A 19,743-nucleotide genomic window follows, 5' to 3' on the forward strand; every position below is an offset into this window, starting at 1 on the left:
CATTAGGGCTTTCAAGCCTGATAAAACAGAATATTTAATGCCTTGATTGTACAAGTAACAGCTTGTTTATGTGTTTCACAGAACTGTAACAAAAAGAATGACTACTGTTCTCACAATTGATTTGGAACCATTGTATAAAAAGTCCAAAATTCATTCATTCAGCAAGCATTATTGACGAGCAAGTAAGTGCTAGCCAGTATTTTGGGTTCTGGGTGGGCAAAGGTGAACACAAGCATAAGGTCTGAGCTTTCATGGAGCTTACATTAGAGAGTGTGGGGACAGAGAATAAATAAGCAAATAAATCAGATTTTAATAAATGCTGAAGGAAGTAGAGTGATGTGATAGAAAGTGATTGGGATGCAGTCAAGGAAGACCTTTCTTGAGGAGGTAACACTCAAGCTGAGCTTTAAATACAAAGAGGCCAGCCATGCAAATATAGGGGAAAAGGCTTCCAGCTTCTCGGACTAGCTAGTGCAGAAACTGGCTGAAGTGACTTTGGCAAGTTCCAGGGTCTGGGAAGAAAGGGGTGGGGTGGAAAGGGGGTAGGGAGGTGAGGGAGGATGGGAAAGAGGAGGCAGTAACAGCCAGAGCCTGGTGAGCAAAGAGGAAATGAAAAAAGTCTAGGTCAGAGAGGTACAGGCTAGGCTCAGAACAGGTAGGCAAAATAAGAGCAAGAAGAAGGAAATAGAAAGTGATGCTCCTTTTTGATCAATTCTATTTCCTTTCGTAGAGTATTATCACTTACTGTTTTGCAGGTACTGTTGGACTGTTGGCAATTAAAAAAAAAAAAAAGTTGCCCTGCTGAGAGTGGGAGAGGAGCCGTCTGTGGTCACCTGGGTCTTTTCTGGCAGATAAATGTCAAGCTGTGTTCAGAATTCAACAAAATGTTCAACTGAGAGCACACTTTTTCTCCTTAGAGGATTTTGTCTTGTATGCTATTTAAAATTGCATAGTGGGTACCCTGAATATGTTCTAGTAAATGAATCCTCTTTCGCTTCCAGCTGTGTATGAATTTAGGGTTGAAGGTTGGGCAAGTGATAATAATATAACCCCGTTGGTCTACAAAGATGTCCATCAGGATCTAAGTTTGAAGTTGTTTTTTGTAGGGAGGCAGGTTTTATGTTGCAACATTTCCACTCTTGTCTGGTCTGCCTGATGACTAATAATACTGAGCTGAGGTGTAGGTTGGTGCTAAAAGTTCACTCGGTGGATTACAGTAGATAAATGACCATTGTGGGCTGAATCCCACTATGTCGGCATCTTTGGGCTGGCATGTAACCAGGGGATGTAACCTACTTTTGCCTTCTGTTGGGGCCATTCATTTCCAATAGTCAGCTGCTTTTCAGCCTCACCTTGACCAGATTGTCCACTTGAGAAGCCCAATCAGGACTCCTCCTTGATTTGGCCCTCTTCTGCCATGTCACAGTGGGCTGAAACAGAAAGAATACGCTGTTTTCTTCTTTTGAACCCCACAACAGTGACTAGTGTGTTCTTTGAGTGAATTGGCCCTTTGAGCCATGTGGTTGAGAGACTTAAATGTTGCTTGGGCTGTTTGTAGTAGAAGTCGGTATTAGAAATGCTAAGTAAAACCTTTTAGTGTTTGGGGGAAAACAAATCTGAAATTGAGGACTTGTCACCTGTTTTAAGTTCTGCTACTTTAGTGGAATTGGTAGGTGGATTGCCAGAACTAACGAATAGGGCTTGCTGGGCAGTCCTCAGGGTAATGAGGGGGGTGGAATAGAGCCTGGTACTGAATTACTGAATTCCGACTTGAATACCAATGGAAAGTCTTTTAGTTAGCAAGCAAGTGACTGAAGTGAACAGCTAGGACCAGGAAAACAATAGACTCCACTCTTCTGTACTGCAGACTAAGTCAAAGATTGGAGAACTGATGATATATATATAATATATATAGGTTAAATATATACATATATAATATATATAGGTTAAATATATACATATATTATATATATAGGTTAAATATATACATATATAATATATATAGGTTAAATATATACATATATACATATATAATATATATAGGTTAAATATATATAGGTTAAATATATATATATATATATATATATATATATATATATATATATATGTATGTCTAGGTTAAAGAGTTTTGGACTTTGTATGCTAATGCTGGGCTTCAGATGCTCTGGCCAATGGATTATTAAGCTGTCTACTATTCATCTTCATTTCAATGGCTTATTATAACTCAGGTATGAAAATATCCTGTAGGTTGAAATATTATCAGCTAGTTTGTAGACTAGTGGCTCTTTTCTAATTTCTGAAAGGGGGTGGATATGTAGGAGGGGACTTGAACATGGGGAGAAGCCATTAACTCCTACGTTGGCCACTGATTGTGTTTGGGGAAAGAATCCACCAATCTAAATGAATGTGGAGTCTTGGAGTTGAGCTGGCCTTTTAATCTAGGGTACCAGTTGATTTCTTTCTTGAACTTTGGGGCTTTTGGACAAACTCTTCTGAGAGGTGGGCAACCTAGGAGGCCAGTTGATGCCACTTAGTTTTGGAGTCGTATTGCAGTAGACTTAAAATTAATCTGATTTTGCTGTTTTGGTATCTGTGCTGCAGTAAGAGTTAATTGTACACTGGCTGCCAGTTGTTTTGAGGTGAAGATGTGGTAACTCAGATTGAAACAATGGTAATTACGTGGTAACTCCTATTTCCCCAGCTCTTGATAACTTACAATTACTTCTTTGTGTCTCTTTACAGATGTTGATACCAGTGAACCAGGATCAGTTCTCCCTAAATGTTGCACAGTGTTCTGAAGCTCTTTGTACAAAGGACCAGTGAGTTTGAGTTAGTGTCTTTCACTTCAAATCTAGTTTCACTGGTTCTTGTGTCTGTTTTTCTAGGTGATGGAAGGTCTTATTTCTTTTGGGAGAACAAAGAGATTATCACAGTACCTCACCATTTAATTAACGATTACAAAGTATAACTCAACATATTAATTTAGTAAAATAATGAGAAAAAGGGTTGGAAGCTCAAACTCTAATTCTTTGAAGTTGTGATGTGCTGAAAGGAAAAAATGGGAGGGGGAAAGAAAGTCCCACATGATCTTCTTTTAGATGTGTGTGAATGAAACTTTATTTAAATACTGTACATCAGAATAGGGAAGATCAGTAAGTCAGTGTTGAGATGGTGATTAGCCCTTGTGGCAAAATAAGCCACCTATGGCCAGTGCCCATATACCAGCCTGAGTGCATGGAAAGGTAGGCATCATGTTAATGACTCCTCCTGACTTCCTGAGGGTGTGGCTTTGCTCAGGACTATCCTTTGAGCTGTGCTGTGTTGTTGGGTTTTGGGCTGAATTGCAGTGTGGAAGCTTAGATTGCTATAGGAAACATTCTCTTTGTCCCTGTTGTGCCATGCTCTGCTGGAGGGCTCAACCTGAGGACTTGAGGACCAGAAATAATTCTGTAACTGAGGCCAGACCAGGTATGACTGACAGAGGATCTTGGATAGTACCCCCTGCATAGTGTAGGACTTTTGTTTTTGGAGAGTTGTTTAGCATCTTTTGTAGCTACTGCCCCAGTCTCTGCTTGTCATTCTAGGAGACAGTGTGCTGGAAAGACTTGCCTCCCCTTATTTTATTAATAGATTGCTTCCACCCTATCAGGACAGCAGAGTTTGGTTCTAGTTTTTAGTTCTTGTTGGTTGATGAAGGGTTTGGTCTCTCCAGAGTTGGCTTAAAGTGGGTTGGTGTGTGATCTATAATTTTGATTCTGAGTAAGAGTCAAGTAATAGCATTTAATGTATTGAATGCAGTTCATTCCTCTTTCTCCAGTTTAGGAAGAAGCTGGAAAAAGACCCTCAAAGAACCTTACTATCTGGTGTGGTGTTTGTTTCAAACTGGGCTCTGTGGAACTCTTGTGGGTCATTGCTGGAGTACATTTGTGGTTGGGATGAGGGAGTTTTGCTGTCTCCCTTCCATTTCAGCCCACTGTGCTTCACTCTGTGAAAGTTAACTTTAATATTCTCTTATATTGGGCTTCCACAGAAGATTTCAATGGAACAAAACGTTCTGAGACCAAAAACAGGTTGAAAAGCGGTGATTTAGTCAGGTAATGGAAATCTAGAAAGGTTACAGTAAACTTGCTTGAAGTTACAGAGCGGAGTACTGGCAACTATAGGACTAGAATCGGGCCTTCTCTGTGCTAATTTTGTTTTCTCATTTACTTTACTTCATATGTGTCTTTGTAGACACTTAGTTTGTTTGAGTTGAATTGAAATCATTGCTGCTTGGTCTTTTATATATTCTTAGTTCTTTACTCAAACATTTTGTCACAAACTGCTGTTCTTTCAGAGAAGACTCCTTGTAACCACCTTTGAAGCATATGCGAAATGAGGCTATAAGTGAGTAATGGCACCTGTAAGTAGCTGGCCCTTTCTCTTCAGTATTCCTGAAAGTGACAGTAGTTCTCTCAAATAGGAGTTGAGGCTTTATCTCTGTAATTTCTTAAGCCAGTGGGCTGTAGAGAATACCTATTCAAAATGCTGAACCAAATACACTACTTCCTTTTCCCAGTGACTTGCCCTGGAATCCGAACAGGAAAACCTGGGTATATCCATTGACAGAACAGTTTTAGAACAGCTCTGGGAAAGAACTACAATGGCCACATTCCTTTTTTTTTTTCTTTTTTTCTTTTTTTTCTTTTTTTCTTTTTTTCTTTTTTTCTTTTTTTTCTTTTTTTCTTTTTTTCTTTGTGAAGCAAATTTGTTTTCAGTTAAACTCTAGCTTTATATCTACTTGATTACCTAGTGGCTGCTCTTTAAACTGAAAGGGAAGGGTAAGAATCCACTGCAGTGAGGGCTGGCACTCTAGTAGCCTGGATTCTAGGTGGCAGGATCGTGGATACGCTGGAATTCCCAGGTCCTCAGAGGAGACATTTTTCTCAGTTCGAATGACACTTTCTTGCTTCCGAGTACAATTCAAAAGTGAGAAGTGATAGAGTGAATGCCCTGTTTCCATTTTTTAGAATGTTTCCATGGTTCTTTTTCTCTAGTAAATTAGTTTTTTTTGAAACAACTAGTCATTTGTTCAGTCATTTACTCAAAACAGTTGGTTATGGCTAATGCCTATGGTAAGGAAAAGTTTGCGGGTTTCCTAACATTTTATGAAAGAGAAAAGTCTAAAGACTTATGAAGGCTTTTATTTTATTTTATTTTATTTTATTTTATTTTATTTTATTTTACTGTTTATTTAGTTTGGGGGGGAGGGGCAGAGAGAAGAGAGAGAGAGAGAGAGAGAGAAAGAGAGAATCCCAAGCAGCCTCCCCCAACACAGCGCTCAGTCCCACAAACCCAAGAATATGACCCGAGCTGAAATAGAGCTGAAATCAAGAGTCGGAAGCTCAACTGACTGAGCCACTGAAGTGCCCCCTGAAGGCATTTAGATAGGTGGGTTCAGTGGTGGAAGAAGAGGGTGTGTAGGGAAGGACTTTGGGAAGGTGAGGTGGTCGGGGTGGTGGTAGTGGTATTGTGGACTGGGTGTATATATAGGGTGAAGAGAAATGCCCATTGGTGGTCCAACTGGGAAAGGGTAGAAAATGCTAACGATGGCACTTAGGGGGGGAGGAGTGGGTAGGGAAGGAGCAGGCCCACAAGATTGCCCAACTTCAGGGAACAGTGTTCCCAAGGAGAGGGACGGGGAACCTGTGGAGTTGGGTAATCCAGGGGCCCTGACCAGGTCTCTGACCACAAGTGTTCTCTCCCATTACTGGAAAGTATATTTCTGATGGGGAGGGGTGAATGCAGGGATGCAGTATCTGGTTTGACCAGATTGGTCTTAAAGATTGCTTACTGAGTGTGGCCTAAGTTTTTTGAGATCTCTGTCTCTTTTGATTTTACTTTTGACAAATCAGAAGTTGGTAAACAGGAGGGAATGTAATGTCCCTGGTCACATTAGAGTTTGGGTAAAAGTACAAATGAAGCAAATACTAGGCGGTGGTGATTGTCATTTAGCATCATCTGCTATCCAGAGGGAACAGTTAATGCAAACTATCGAGGTAATTCGTGATTCTCTCATAGGAGAGAATCTCATGGAGACTATAATAAATGTGGAATAAATCACAACTTAAATTATTAAAGGATAATCATTTTTGGTTTCAATTTCTACAACATTCCATGTTTTCTTTAGCAGGTCAAATTAGTCCATGAGCTTTCTTCTTTTAAAAGAAATTTTATTCTACCAGGTACTTGCAGATCTGTCCATAGAGCCATATTTTCTACTTGCACTGAAAATGTCAGGTAGTGCTCTGAATTGGTGACAGCTATAGATTTAATGATTAGATGAAGCAGGGAAGTGGCTTCTGAGCACCAGTTAGATTGGTTTTAACGTAAACCTCTTTTTCTGAGGTTATTAATTATGTTCCAACAACAATTCTCTGACACAACCTGAGTGTCCAACAATTCAATTCTGACACAAACTGCCTGGAGTGAGTGCATACCCCACAAGTTAATGGTTCAGTCTCATAAGATTGCCCCACTTCAGATACCAGCCACAAGTATCAGGTAGCCCCAGAGTACCTGCACTTCTGTCTGACAGGCTAAAAATTTGGGGTTCCTCACAACCTCCCTCCCCCAGGTTCAATAATTGCCAGAACATTTGACTCACAGAACTGGGGAAAGTGTATTTATGATTACAGTTTCACTATAAAGGATACAAACCAGGAACAGCCAATTGGAAGAGGGGCATAAGACAAGATCTGAATTGGTACAGCTTGCATGTCCCCCCTTGGTTATTGCTGCCTCCCAGTACATCAGTGTGTTCACCAAGCCTGGAGCTCCCCTAGCCTGGTTTTAGTTTCAGTTGAGGTTCCTTGATGTAGTCATAACTGATTGAATCATCAGCCTGGTGATTAAACTCCAGCCACCCTTTGCGCCCCTTCCCTGTGGTCTGGAGATGAGGCTGAAAATTCCAACCTTTTAATCTTGTGTCTGCTCTTTCTGGTGAGGCCAGCCTCTGCCGTGAAGGTGTCTAAGGGCCCACCCTGAGTCACCTCATTAGCATAAGTTCCAGTGTGGTCCAACCAGGATCCTTACGAATAACAAAGGACACTTCTATCTGTAAGAACATACCAAGAGTTTTAGGAGCTCTGGCACAAACTGGAGACAAAGACCAAATATATTTTTTTATTCTACTACACTAATAATCCAGCTTTGCATTCCATAAGTAGATGCTACCTAGAGAAGGCTACCTAAAGTTAATTTAGATGAGAAGTAACAGTATGCATTTATTGTTAATTTGATGGAGGTTTTGGTCAAGAGAGTGCAAATTAAATAGCTTCAGATTACAAAAGAACAAACTTCTCCCTCAGTCAATATGAAATGGCATTCTCAGAATGTGTTATAGTTTCTTGGATTTCACAGGTGCTGTAGCTCTAGACTTGCCTAGTGCAAGAAATGAGCTCCCTTAATAAGAAATCAATTACACAATATTCATGTTTTCTTTTGGTGTGACGTTAAAAAGATTCAGGTGTACATAGTGCACTGGTTAAGAGCGTCAGCCTAGTCTGGGTTTTAGTCTGAACTTTACCACCTACTTAAATGTTGATCTTGGATGAGCCACTTACATCTCTAAGTCTCATTTTTATATTTTTCATGTATAAAGGGAGGATAATCATAGCAAATACTTGTAAGTCAGTAAGACAGTCCATTTGAAGGCTTTGGCACCGTGCCTGGCATGCGAATATATATATATATATATATATATATATATACACACACACACACACACACACACACACACACACACACGCACACACATCTAAGAACATCAGCTGTTATTAGCTATGTGCATACATAGCTAAGCTCACCTGGGTTGGCACGTCCCAAGGGGCCAGGAACTATATCATTTTACTTCCTTTTATAGGGAGACATATAGGACAGCGTATAAAACGTTGCGGGCACACAGTAGACACAGGTTATCTGTCACTTGAAAATAAAACCTGCTCTGGGTATCTGGGAAGTATAGGAGTGGCTCTGTGATGGAAACTTCCAGCCCATTTCCAGAGCTGGCCTAAAACTAAGAGATGGAAAATCTCCCTGAAACTATAGAGCATGCAGGAGTCTAGCAATGGGCACTGGGGCTCAGTAGCAAAGGTACTGTTAAACCAAAAAAAAGGGAAACTGATCCAGGAGACATTTTTATCTTTTGCAGTATACCTTGAGTGCATTGAATTGGGCATAATCACATGAGACTTTGGGAAGGAAACAGCGAGTCTATTTCAGCCAGTCTAGAAAAACCTTGGAGAGTCAGCTAGCCAAGTACTATGTTGTGTGTGTGCTTCTCAGAGAAAGTGAAAAGCCCAGATACACTGGTAAAGGGCTTACCAGCTGCTTGAGGTTCAGTTGTTGGTGAACTCCCCTAAGGCCAGCTCTCTAATTCTCCCTGTAGCTCACCCATCTGGAGATTCTACTCTGGTGGGACCACCACTGGACTTAGATCCTAGTCTGGGCTCCACCACCAGTTATTCTGTATTTTTGAGCAAGTTAACAGGCCCTCTTTGAGTCTGTTTCCTTAACTGACATAAAAGATTTGAGATGAAATCACTGTTTCGCAAAGTGTGGCTTTGGTTATATTTTTAGTGTATATGCTGCTGAAATGAGCACGCAAAAGTGGTTTTTTTTTGTACTATTGATGGTACATAAGATTTTTGGTGGTACACAGATGAGACCTTTTTGTTTACTAGTTCTGTATTTTACTGTGTATTAATGAAAACAAAACTAGCATGCCCAGACCTGTGACTTCATAGATAGTGTTGCTTAAGATGATATTAAAGTGGATATGATTTTTTTATGCTTTTAAGAAAAATATTGGGTGAACAATAGTTGATGGTAAATGGATATGTAAGATCATAAAGGCTGTCTAGGAAAGGCTGAAGTTTGTAATTCTAAGGTTCATTAATTCTCCAGTGCCACACCTTCATGAAGTCCTCTGGGGGACACAGCAGAACAGGTTCAAATTTGAGTGGATTTAAAGACTTGCCTCACTCAAGCAAATTGACAAATTTCTATTTCTGCATTCATGGTGAAGATATCCGTAAGTAGGCTGTATAGAATTTAAAATATTGTAGATGTTAGTAGTGGTGGCTTTTTTTTTAACGAATGAAAAATAAGTAGTAATGCTTTCTCTTTCACTGTAAGCAGTTTTCCTACAACCTGGATTGATCTTTTTTCCTTTCACGTTTTGGGGTTGGGACTCCCCATAGAAGCAGCTAGGATTCTGACCTATTCTGTTGGGGAGGGAGAAAAAGCCAACCCTCGTGCTCTCTCTCACTCTTATTTATTTATCGATCTATCTACTTACTATTTATTTATTTATTTATTTATTTATTTATTTATTTATTGCCAGCCCTCTCTCTTGAATGCATGCTAGTGCATGTATTCTAGGTTCTGGAAGGCTGAGGCTGTGTCCTATCTTAATCTTACTGGTAACTTCTTTAAAGGTATAGTGTGACATTTGCCCTAAAATGAAGTTAAACACTGAGACAAGATTTATTTAAAATCTTATTTCACTTTTGTTTTATTGGCTCATAACTCAATGGGGGTCTTGAGAAGTAAACTGAGCAATGGTAAAAAAAAAAAAAAAAGAAACAAAAGTATTGTGGGAGGTGCTTTCTTTTTAAGTAAAACCCTAGAATAAAACTGAAATCTTGATTGCATAATAAGAGCCAAGAAAGTTGCTTTCACATGTAGTCTGTTTTCTCGAGATTGTTTTTTTGTTTTGTTTTGAACCTTAATTACCTGTGTTCCCTTGACATTTTCTGTGTATCTTCACACTGTCATCTTTCATTATCTACTTTGCTTGTTGGCCAGTGTTCTGCAAGTGATAGTGTTCTGTAATTACTTCAGCATAAAGGCCCATGCATCTGGTATAGTTCCGTGTAATAGTTTAATGTTTCAAATTGTAATTTAAAAGAATTACTATAAAGATGGTTCCGTGTCTATTACCTTTCGTGCTATGTGTTATCTAGTCAAGATGAGGTCAGAATTGAGCACAGTGGTGACAATGATGTAGCCCAAGATGATTTTCCTCCTTCATTTATTTAATACAGAGTTTCTACTTGATTTCATAATGAGAAACTCTTCAGATGTTTCCCAACTGAGGTAAATCTAACGTTCCAAGCCACAAGCCCTCAATACTTGGTAAATTTTCGTTTTGTCATTCATACAGTTTTGTCTCCTGAGAGAAGTGGTGACTTGCGGTATTGGGCACACTGGGAAAGGGAAAAAGCCTTTACTCAGGCCTATAATTTTACAGGATTAAAAAATCTTTTTTTCTCCAGTAAAATCTGTTTCATGACATAGATGACATTCATCCTTTGTGCAGATTCACAAGACTGCCTTACTCATTGTAGATGTCTTTCAGAGTCCATTTTCCTTGGCGCAGAGTTTAGTCATTACTTATATATTATTGCTGGTGAGTCGGGGGAAATCCTAAAAGGGGATGGAGAGGAGTCGTGACATTTGCCCTTGGTCTGTAGACTAGGATTTGCAAAGCTAGAGTGAGGTTGTTTATTTCTTTCTCTTCTTGGAAAATTGCCATTGGATCAATGAGTCTTGGTTAAGATATCTTGTGGGCAGCTGAGTCGTTGGGCCTTTAAAGATGAGAGCCCCATGAAATACTATTCTTTCCCAGTCATACAAATAATTATCTCCATGGTAGTAGAATCTCCACAGAAGTGTAAGTATTCAAGATCACACATTTAAAAAGATAAAATGTAATTTAGAGTCAGAATGAAAGATGTACAAACAGTGGTAGAGTTCCAAACCTTCTCAAGTCATTCTTCCATGTTTCCAGCACTTACTGGAGTAAGACGACTTACTCTGGTGTTCTCATGGAAGACTAACATTTTAATTCTTGTTGGAAATTGAACTTTCATGGTAACTTGAAGTAAAAAAAAATAATAATTGCCGGCTTTAACTCTTAACTCTAAACCTCCCTAATCAAAGAACCAGAATTACTTAGTTTGTCAGGGCATTTGCTTTTTCTAAGTTCCAGCTCAAAACCATTGCTCAGCCTAGCAGAAAGAGATAATAAAATGTTATGCAACAGGTAAAAATCTTTCCAGTTGCCTTTTCCCCATTTGGAAGGATACAGTTTTTCCTTCCCTCTGTGTAGTTTGGCCTAAGTTTCCCCTCAGTCTGATTTGTCGCTTTACCATTTGCATACAATGCTTAAGTTGACTCACTCAACACCAAGTTCTGCAGGTCTCCTGCATTTAATGCTTCTGACTCAGCCCACTGAAGTGAAAGAGCTTTTGATTACAGTAGCAGCTTAACAGAACAAAACTTTTATTTTTAATTTTTTTAATGTTTATTTATTATTGAGAGACAGAGCATGAACAGGGGAGGAGCAGAGAGAGAGGGAGACACAGAATTGGAAGCAGGCTCCAGGCTCTGAGGTGTCACCACAGAGCCCGACGCAGGGCTCGAACTCCCAAACCGCAAGGTCATGACCTGAGCCGAAGTCGACGCTTAACTGACGGAGCCACCCAGGCGCCCCAACAAAACTTTTAAAAACACACTGTTAATAGCACTCTCAGTTTCCAAACAGATGCAAGATATTCTAAGAAGAACCATCCTATATAGTTTTCAAATTAGACGTATATGAGAAGGGGACCAGCTTTCCCAGACAGAATGTGGATCATTCATAGGGAACTTCTGAAACTCAAAACTAGCTTTGTAACCTAGAAAAATTTGGCCTTCAGATTAGATGCTTTCACCATTGTATTCAAAATGAAGTGTGTGTGGTCTGAATTTTTCTTAAAGGACTGACACTAGGATTGGATGCACAACATGTGTTTATAGGTTGCCAGCTATTCATTCCGGTACATTTAAGTGCCTTTTGTGTATCTTGTTCTTAAGGCCCTTATGATGTGGTAGGAAAAGTGACATAAGAACAAGTAGAAAATGTAAAACCGTTGCCAAAAAATATCAGTGCCATAAATGAAGATGTGGAGGGGCAGAAAGGCTCTAGGTCAGCTTGAAGGAGTCAGGAGAGGAGTCCTGTGGGAGGTAAAAGTCTCAGCTGAGCTTGACAGACATAGACCAGAGAGTGAGATGGCGTTCAGTAGAGGTAACAGGATGTGTAAACCTAAGCATGAGAAGCCGTGGCATTTTGGGGAATGGCAGGTGTTTATGGCTGAGGGATGGGGAATATATGAGATGGGGAGAATGACAGTAGTTGAGGCCAGACTCAGAAGGGCTTTCTTTGTATGCCTTATTGAGTTTGGGATTGTGTTTTGTAGGTGAAGGGGAACTATTAAATAATTTTGAGTAGGGACGCAGCATAGTCAAGTGTGTGTGTGTGTGTGTGTGTGTGTGTGTGTGTGTGTGTGTGTGTGTGTAAAAGATCATTCCAGTGACAGTGTGAAAGAGGTTGGAGGGAGCAATCCCAGAAGTAGGGAAACTATTTGTGAGGGTGCTCCAATAAAGATGTCAGGGGCCTGAACTGTAGAATTACTGAGGATGGGTAGATAGTCAAGAGTAAGAATTTACAAAGTCTGCCTTAATCTGATAAAACTTTATTGTTTGGATGTCCCGCATGGGTCAGTAGGCTGAAGGGTGCCCTGTTCTATACAGTCACTCAGAGGCCTAGGCTAATGAAGATTCCACTCTTGTGTACTATCTTGGTCACCATGGCAGGGGAAAAGATGGCTGAGATGTCACATGCCAGCTCAGTGTTTAGGGTTAGAAACGATAAGAATCACAACTGCCTACAGCTCATTGGCCAGAAATAGACACATTTCCCCACCTCACTGAAAAGAACCTGGGAAACTGGGGGAGCAGATGGACAGTTTGGTGAGCTTTTCTGTGCCACAGTGTAGGGATTTGGGTAAAGTGGGTTTTTTCTGAGATTATTTCAGTGTATCAGCAGTACCAACTTCGTAGGGTAGATGTGGGGATTAACTGCTGTCATGACTCTAAAATGCCTAGTATTCTGTCTGGCACAATAAGGCTATTGAAGGGGACCTTTAAGTTTGATCTTGAGAGTTTCTCACTGTGGGTCATATCTAGTGAGTATAATCAAAAGTTAAAAACCAAATTAAAGAAAAGGAATAAATTATAGTGCATCCTAGAAGTGAGGGTAAGGTAAATATTGCTTCATGGAACTTTTGAGTTATATGTGTATTTACATGTGTATTTGGTCAGGGGGTAGTGTTCATTCTCACTGAAGGCTGCAGTTAAAGTGGAAGGCACTGATCTTGTCCTGTCTCTCATTTCACAGTAACTGAAAGCTTATACATACCACACAAAAAACTATTCATTTTATTTAAAAAAATTTTTTTTAAGAATTTATTTTGGGGCGCCTGAGTGGCTCAGTTGGTGAAGCGTCTGACTTTGGCTCGGGTCATGGTCTCATGGTTCGTGGGTTCAAGCCCCACATTGGACTCTGTGCTGCCAGCTCAGAGCCTGGAGTTGTTTCAGATTCTGTGTCTCTCTCTCTCTCTCTCTGCCCCTCCCCTGCTCACACTCTGTCTGCCTCTCTCTCAAAAATAAATAAACATTAAAAAAAATTTTTTTTAAGATTTTATTTTATTGGAAAGAGAGGTGAGAGCACACACGGGGGAGGGGGAGGAGAGCGAGAATCCCAAGTAGGCTCCATGCCCAGTGCAGAGCCCGACGCGGGGCTCAGTCTCAGGACTGTGAGATCATGACCTGAGCCGAAATCAAGAGTCAGACACTTAACTGCCTGAGCCACCCAGGCACCCCTAACGATTTTATTTTTAAGTAATCTCTGTACCCAACTTGGGGCTCGAACTTACAACGCTGAGATCAAGAGTTGCATGTTTTACCTACTGAGCCAGCTAGGCACCCCAAAAAACTATTTTAGTATGGTTTTTGAAAGAGTTAGTTTAAATTTCCATATTTTAAAAACTGTGGGTTTGAAAAGCGTTATCCTTAATTATGAAAAATAGTAAAACATGGGTTTGAATTTTAGCTTTGCCACTTGCTAGCTGTGTGCCCTTATATAAGTTATTGGTATTTTCTGTGTCTTAGTTTTCTCATCTATAAAACAGTGATAATACCTACCTACTAGGGTATGATTGTTGGATTAGTGTAAAATGTTTTGAAAATGTTGGGTGGTACATTGTAAAACTCATGTAAGCATTTGTGGACGTGATTGTGTAAAACTGGCTAGTACCATGCATGTAGGTAGATTTGTGCGGTGTGCTTGGTACAAAGTAGGTGCTTATTCTTTAGAAAATGTTTGTTAGGTGCCAGCTAGCTCTTTCCACGTTACCATGCACACTCCCTGCCTTCTTAGAACTCGTAATCTAAGATGTAATAATAATAATATCCTTTATCTTCTGTGCACGTGTTATTTTTGGCTATCTGCTTTGGTGTCATGAATGTTTATGTTCAATAGGAGTAAAGGATACATAATGCATTCAAGCTTTGAATGCATAATAGAAATAACAAATTGTCTATTATAGGGGCGCCTGGATGGCTCAGTCGGTTGAGCGTCTGACTTCTGCTCAGGTCATGATCTCATGGTTCGTGGGTTTGAGCCCTGCATCGGGCTCTGTGCTGACAGCATAGAGCCTGGAGCCTGCTTCGAATTCTCTCTCTCTCTCTCTCTCTCTCTCTCTGCTCCTCCTACCGCTCATGCTCTGTCTCTCTCTCCTTCAAAAGTGAATAAAAAAAAAAATTAAAAAAAAAACCAAATTGTCTACTATAATAAAATGTCAGCATAGGCAGTTCCTATAAAAATTCAGTCAGGAGAACTTACTGGAGGAGAAACCAACAAAATACTTTCCTTTCTGGATTTAAAAAAACTTTTGGCCTGCAAGAAACAAGTATCAAATTTGTTTATAAGATTGTTAGGTTGATTTCTCTTGCAGTGAGTAGTTGGTGTCAGCCAACTGATGAGCAGTGAGAAACGTGCTGTGCCTTTCTCAGGGCAGTGGTGGATGATGACTTTCATTTTGATAAGCCAGTTGGTGATACTGAGGAGTAGTGCCCTGGGTGAATAGGAGTTAATCCTGGCTGCCTGGCAGAAGTGGATTTGTTATATAATTTATGGCACCCAGAAGCCCTTTGGGGAGGTCTTTATTGTCTTATTATCAAGACAGTATCCATCTAGGCCTGAAGATTAATTCTTGTTGCTCCCATCTAGTTCCACCAGAGTGGTTCTCATAACTGAAAGGGTAGCAGTTTGCTGTGAAATGCCTGCACTTGGCTTTTGCTTTGACACAAAGGTATGTTAATCAAGAATGGCTATTAGAAATCCAGAAATGTTTCAGTTAGTGATTTATTAATAGTGTAGAGGACTTTTTTTCTTGTTAAACTGATTTAACTTTTGAAAAATGAGTCATATTCAGGGTTTCAAATATTTCCTCTTTGACTAGCCTCACAAAAGGTGTATGAACATTTCTGTCTTGTAAATTGCTGCTGCCGTTCATTTGTGTCTGTTTTGCTATTGCTGAAACAAATACAGGAGTGTCCGTTTGGTTTTCCATCATCTGACACAAGTGGACCTCTTTAACTCTTATTACCGGTGTCCACTGTTCAACAAACCTGTACTATTTTTTGTGACTCACTGAGAAGTCATGTGGTGGTGTGATCCCCGTCCTTAGCTACCAGCACTTAAACTTGTAATTTTCAATGTATTGTGTTAAAACAGATTTCTAATTCTGGCTATTTTTCTTTTCAATTTTAGACCTAAAATTGGAAGCTCTATTTTTATAAAACACTCTCCTAGAAAAGTCACTGGTGTTGCTACCCAAATATCATAACTGGGCCCGGGGGCGGAGAGAGCAAAAGCTAGCTGTTTCACATGGTTAAGCAGAATGTGTGGGCCTGCCTGCCAGCCAGCGGAGGTGGAATCTGCCCTTTGCTTTCTTGGCAAATGCATCTAGCTTTGAAGGCCCTTCGTTCTTGGCCTTTCTTTTCTTGCTGTCATCTAAAACATAGTCCGTTGTCCCCTGTGGTTCTAACGAGATGCAGGACCTTGATGGTCCGTATCTCTTACTATCTTAGTGAAGTATGCTCTTGAACCCTCAGAGTTAAAAGCCACTGTGTCATCAAGCGACTTTTAGTAAATACAACAGTGGAATAGCAGTATAAAATGGCTGTGTGTCCTTCGTGTTCAGTATGCAGTATTCAAGAAAACTGCTGGGTTTTGCTCTTGCATCTCCAAACACCTTAAATGTGTGATGCCTTAGTTTACTGAGGTAGAGAAGATCTAGTTCAGACCAGCACCAGAAGGCTTTTTACTGGAGTTCACTTGATTGGCAAACCCTTGGAGCTTCCTAGAGTGCCACATGGCAGTAGCTTGAATGAACTCTTTGGACTTTCTCCCCTGCTAAAAGGAGAGGCCGGAGTGATATTGATATCCATCATTAATGTGAATTTTTTCCAAGGGACTGGGGTGCAGGTTAAAGAGAGGCTCGACAGGATGAACATGTTCTATTTCAACTTCAACTTTGGCTCTTGTTGGGTTTGAGGTGAAAATTAGCTTGTGGCATGTGGAGAGTGGTATATGCTGGCTGAGAAGCTGTGTTTTACATTATCTGGGAAATGATGAGGTAGGGAATAAGGGGACAGTTCCTATTCTCTCTTCTCTCTGAAGGTAGTGAAGTACTGGGAGGAGAGGAGTCCAGGAGAAGTTAGACCTTAGGAAGCATTCCTGGAGAAGTGAAATTAAATTCTCCATACTTAGGGCTTAACCCCCTTTTAGTATTTGGTAACATCATAGAATTGGTATAAATGGCTACCAGTTGTTGAGTTCTAACTTGTGCTAGGGACAGTGCTAAGTATGTTGGACTCCTCATTTATTCAATCATGAGTTAATACACTTAATGTACATAGACTAGTGAGTGCCTTGTATAGAAGTGTTCAGTAGATCTCAGCGACTGTTATTCGCTCAACAGATATTTATCAAACTGTTGCTTATGTGACACAACTTAGGTGCACAGGACAAACAGGTGAATAAGATAAAATCCCTGCTCCTGTGACATTTGCCTTCTAGTAGTGGGAGCAGACAACAGGTAAGTTAACAAAAATTTCAGAGAGTGGAATGTGCTGGGAAGAAATAAAATAGTGTGTCAGATTGCATGGAGATGGAATTTGAGGTTGGTTGAACAGTAAAGGCATCTCAGCATTAGAACTGAGTCCCACCTGATGCGAAGCAGCCATTTATTCTTCACGGTGACCCTTTGATTTTCCTAGTTTTTAGGTGAGAAAACTGAGGCACGGGTGATTAAGTATGTGCTGGGCGCAGACAGAGCTGAACTGTACAGACTCAGTCATCTGTGTGCAGAGCATGTCCTGCCTTTCTCCGAAGGCATGAGACTGTACTGGGGCAGCTGTAGGAGCTACACTATCTGCAAGTGGGTTTTCTGGATGGACAGAACCAATGTGGTTGCAGTGTAGATAAAATCCTGATGGATTTTGGAAAAGTTCCATGTATTTTCATAGACCTCAGTCATTGGATGCAAGCTTTGCGTGTATTTGTATGTATCTACAGATTATTCTGGGTCCAAAGCTGTCCTATCAGATTTTCAAAGATACTGATGACCAAAAGAGCTTATGGTACTGCTGCTTTATTTTAGGATTTCCTCATAATCGGTTTTATGAAAATAGGGCCTAGCTGTTAGGGCAGAGTTTTGATAGCTTTGCAGTGACCATGTGGTGGTAGCAATTTTGGCAGGTCAATATGGGCGGGAAGTGGGCAAGAACTGGGCTGGAATCATCAGATGTGTCTTTTACCAAGTCTCTAATACTGTGATCCCAGCCATCAGGTATAGGGGTCTATTTTGATTTAATTATCTGCTTATCTTTACACGTGTTAATGAATACTTTGGCTTCATGCCATGTGAGTACGCATCTGTGAAATAAGTAACTGGGGGGAAAAAAAGCCCAAACCTTGGGGCCTCAAGTTTCAACCTGCAGGGAATGGATTTCCAATAAAGACACACAAAAATGAGCATTTACTGTCACAGTTTTTAAAACCTGAATTCTTTCTTGCTTTCTGTCTTGCTGTCTTTCAAGAGGGAGAATGGGTGCACGTGTGAATGAGCGGGGGAGGGGCAGAGAGAGGGAGAGAGATAATTTTTTTTTAATGTTTATTTACTATTGAGAGAGAGCGGGAGTGGCAGAGGGGCAGAGAGAGAGGGGGACACAGAATCCGAAGCAGGCTCCAGGCCCTGAGCTGTTAGCACAGAGCCCGACATGGGGCTTGTACTCAAGAATTGTGAGATCATGACCTGAGCTGAAGTCAGATGCCAACTGACTGAGCCACCCAGGCACCCTGAATCTTTTTTTTTTTTTTTAAGTTTATTTTATCCATTAAGAGAATCCCAAGCAGGCTCCATACTATCAGTGCAGAGCCCCATGTGGGGCTCAAACTCACTAACTGTGAGATCAAGACCTGAGCTGAAATCAGGAGTTGGATGCTTAACTGAATGAGCCACCCAGGTGCCCCTGGAGAGAGAATCTTCAACAGGCTCCAGTCTAGCATGGAGCCCAACAGGGGGTCGATGTCAAAAAACCGGAATACTTTCTAAATAGGCTCTTCAGTGCTTGAAACCAAAGAGAAATGGTTTCAGCAATAGTAACTGAAACCAAGAGGGCAGTCAAATTCTGGTCAGATCTGGTCTTTCAGTTTCATAGGATGTGGTTTAGATGAGATACCTATTTCAGCTGGAAGATTGATCATGTTGTTACTATACAGAGGAAGACTTCCAGGAGCTCTTGCTTTACAGCTTTTCACGTGGCGTCTGAGTGCTGGGAGGAGGTTCCTCCTTGGGAACATGAAGATGACAGAAAGTGTACACAACAGAATAAAGCAGCTGTTAAGTGCTCTGTGGCCTGTCTGCTTGAAGGAGGCCAAAGGTGATAAAAATTGCAGTTGGAAAGGTTCTTTTGCTCATTAGTAACATCAGCTTTTAAATGGCATCCTAGTGGCCCACCCACTTGTAATAGAATTTTACAGTTTGCTTGAGTTTGGGATTATTGGTCCTGGTGTTCAGCTAATGGATTCCTTTGATGTATTGGGTTGAAATTGTGGCCTAGTAAATTGGTTCTGGATGATGAATCAGAGAGCCTAGGTATCAGACCTTCTTTCTTTGGAGTGACATAGCAGTGTGTTGGTAGGGACTCTTTCTGTTGTGACAGTAAACCTGATACCCGGTTTATGCAAAAGAATTTATTGGCTCACATAACTGGAGTTCAGGCTTTGATCTGACTTTAGGTAGTACAGTTGGATTCTGGGTACAGATAATGCCTTGAAAACTCATTTTATCCTTGTCTCTTGGCAGTGATTTTATTCTTGAGTCTTATATACATTTAAGTTGAGACCCATTTGATAAGAAGGGACCATTTAATCTTCACAGTGACTCTTTGATAGGCATTATTATTTTCTCTGGTGGCTCTTTCAAGATGACTACAGCAGCTCCAACTTCCCATACTTGCAGTGCTAAGATTCACTGTCTGCTTAGGTCTCTTGCATAACCCTAACCCAGTCAGTTGAAGCCAAGGGCATGTGAGGCTCTGGTGGGCCTGAGTCACATAGTCCATTATGAACCCCACCCAACTCTTGGGTGAACTCTTAGCCCCTGAACTATGTGGCCAAGAGTTCAAGAGAAGGCTCTTCTAGTGAAAACTAGGTAATCACCTGATGCAGAGCCTAGGTACTGGGGAAGCAGACAAGTGGGTGTCAATTTAGATAGAATTAAAAGGTGTCCTTACGAGTAATCTTTT

General features: G+C 40.6%; 1 protein-coding gene across 31 annotated transcripts in view; it reads left to right on the forward strand.

Moving 5' to 3' along the window:
• The window catches only part of DCUN1D3 (defective in cullin neddylation 1 domain containing 3), a 39,160-nt gene that overhangs the window by 2,235 nt on the left and 17,182 nt on the right, over positions 1-19,743 (forward strand). For 3 of the 31 annotated variants that reach the window (XM_045047455.1, XM_045047446.1, XM_045047456.1), the window contains exons 1-3: positions 543-930; positions 2,118-2,228; positions 2,743-2,829. The exons of 5 other annotated variants lie outside the window; for them this stretch is intronic. The gene's annotated coding sequence lies outside the window, so the exon portion shown is untranslated. Of the gene's footprint in view, positions 1-81; positions 183-542; positions 931-2,117; positions 2,229-2,742; positions 2,830-5,412; positions 5,431-8,946; positions 9,074-19,743 lie in introns of those variants that run through there. 23 more of the 31 variants (XM_045047452.1, XM_023246921.2, XM_023246933.2 and 20 more) reach the window with 14 other exon arrangements.

This window comes from Felis catus, chromosome E3 (genome assembly GCF_018350175.1).
Source record: "Felis catus isolate Fca126 chromosome E3, F.catus_Fca126_mat1.0, whole genome shotgun sequence".
NCBI lineage: Eukaryota > Metazoa > Chordata > Mammalia > Carnivora > Felidae > Felis > Felis catus.